This window comes from Silene latifolia, chromosome Y (assembly GCF_048544455.1).
Source record: "Silene latifolia isolate original U9 population chromosome Y, ASM4854445v1, whole genome shotgun sequence".
Classification (NCBI taxonomy): domain Eukaryota; kingdom Viridiplantae; phylum Streptophyta; class Magnoliopsida; order Caryophyllales; family Caryophyllaceae; genus Silene; species Silene latifolia.
In genome coordinates this window covers 54769872-54772199 of record NC_133538.1, presented here as the reverse complement: position 1 = coordinate 54772199, position 2328 = coordinate 54769872, and the positions used below count along the sequence as shown (strand labels likewise).

The 2328-nt window shown below is 41.1% G+C and overlaps 1 non-coding gene across 1 annotated transcript; it reads left to right on the top strand.

Annotated features, from left to right (window-relative positions):
• Positions 1-1698: 1698 nt before the first annotated feature.
• LOC141635190 (small nucleolar RNA R71) lies at positions 1699-1805 on the top strand. The gene has a single exon (XR_012539893.1). It is a non-coding gene; the product is annotated as a small nucleolar RNA R71 (small nucleolar RNA).
• The last annotated feature ends 523 nt before the right edge of the window (positions 1806-2328 follow it).

Sequence of the window (2328 nt, the reverse complement as noted above, 5' to 3'; positions counted from 1 at the left end):
AAAACATCAACTCGGTAGCAACTATCACTCATAGAAGGACCGCCCATAGTTTTGCTAAGCTCAAATTCTACCTTGTCTTCACCAACTTGCAATGAGAGCTTACCACTCCTTACATCAATCATAGCTCCAACAGTGGCTAAACATGGACGTCCCAAGATAATGGGTACTTGAGTGTCCTCAGGAATGTCCATGACAAATAAATCACATGGAATAACAAGTTTCCCAATAGCTAAGGGAACATCTTCAACGACCCCAAGTGGAAATTTGACTGACCGATCAGCCAATTGTAGTGAAACTCTAGTCGGCTTTAGATCCATTATTTGCAACCTCTTAAAAATCGACAGAGGCATAAGGCTAACACTAGCCCCCAAATCACACAAGGCACGTTGAATATAAATACCTCCAATAGAACAAGGGATTGAAAAACTGCCAGGATCGTCAAGCTTTTGAGGAAGCTTGTTAAGGAGTATGGCACTACACTCCTTAGACAAGTTAATAGTCGTGCTGGCTCCAAGTTTCTTTTTGTTAGAAAGCAGCTCCTTGAGAAACTTTCCATAAGATGGGATTTCAGAAATAGCCTCCAAAAAGGGAATATTAATGTGCATTCCTTTTAGGATATCTAGAAATTTTTCGTACTTTTGCTCCAATTTTGCCTTGGCTAACCTTTGAGGAAAAGGTACAGGCGGCACATATATTCTAGGTGGAGTTAACGAAGCTTCCTTCTCACAAGCTTGCTTCTTTTCAACTACAATTTCCTCCATCGCCTTGCTCTCATCCTCGATCACAATAGCTTCATCTTCAACAAACATGCTCTTAGGATTAGTAGTCTCTTCAAGTACCTTCCCGTTCCTTAAGGTTAAAGCATTCATCTGACCTTTTGGATTAGCTTCGGTGTTTCCCGAGAACTGACCTTGAGATTTCACAGACTGACTTACTTGTTGGGCTATTTGAGGAAGTTGAGTTTCTACCATTTTATGTGAGGATTTGAGTTGAGAAATTAATGTAGAAAACTCTTCATTTTTTTGGTTTTGGTCCCGCATATATTGAGATTGTTGGGACAAAACTTGCTCTAACATCACCTCCACATTGGATTTTTGCGGAGCGTGAGGTTGTTGAAATTGTTGTTGTTGTTGCTGAAATAGGGGACGAGATTGCATAGGGGAATGATGATAAGACGGTCTTGGTTGAAAACCAGGCGGTTGCTGAAAAGTCTGCTTAACTTGATGTTGGGGATTCTGAATGTTACTGGTATTTCCATATGAGAGCTTAGGATTATGAGCCCATCCTGGATTGTAAGTATTAGAATAAGGGTCCCATTGTTGCTTCCCATTAAGAGCATTAACTTGCTCAAGCATAGAAGCATTCCCACACCCAGAAGAGTCATGCCCATTAACCCCACAAAGTTGATATATGGGCGATGAAGAACTAGAACCATTACTCAATTTTAGCTGAGCCACTTGTTGAGATAGATCATCAATTTTGGCTTGCATCACATTAACAAAGTCTTTTGTAGTCTTGCTCCCTCGAACATGACGGTCACTACCCCAATGATAAGTGCTTATTGCTAGATCCTCTATGAGAGCCTTGGCCTTGTCCCAAGAAATCCCGTCTAACCGCCCTCCAGCAGCGGCATTAAGGCTCATTTGCAGCTCCGGTTTTAAGGAATTGTAGAAAGTAAGAATCAATACACATGATGGGATCCCGTGATGAGGACATTGCCGCTGAAGTTCCTTGTACCTTTCCCAAGCTTCATAGAGAGACTCATCTGCATGTTGGACGAATCCTGTAATGTCATTTCTAAATTTGGCAGTCTTCCCTGGTGGAAAGTATTTTTGGAGAAAAGCCGTAGAAAGCTTATCCCAAGAATCGAACGAGTCAGGATCACAATTAGTCAACCATTCACGTGCACTCCCTCGAAGAGAATAAGGGAATAATCTCAACCGAATGGCGTCATCGTGAGACTCCATTAATCTTGATGTCACCTTATCAAGGAATGTATTCAGTGCTCGTTGGGGTTTTCGATTGGTGATCCACTAAATTGATCGGTTTGAACAAACTGGATCAAAGAAGTCTTCAACTCAAAATTGTTTGCATCAATTTTAGGCTTTGAGATACTTGAATTGAAATTCGGCTTTGGAGCACTTTTATCTCGCATAGAAGTCATGATAATTGGTGTATCAAATTCTATAAAAGATTCAATAGTATCGAGTTCAGGCTCCTTTCTCTTCTTCTTTCTTTGAGCGTTTCGTCTCCTAGCTGTAGCTTCAATCTCAGGGTCAAATAGCAATTCACCACCAGAATGTCGCGTGTGCATATAAAACTAACAAC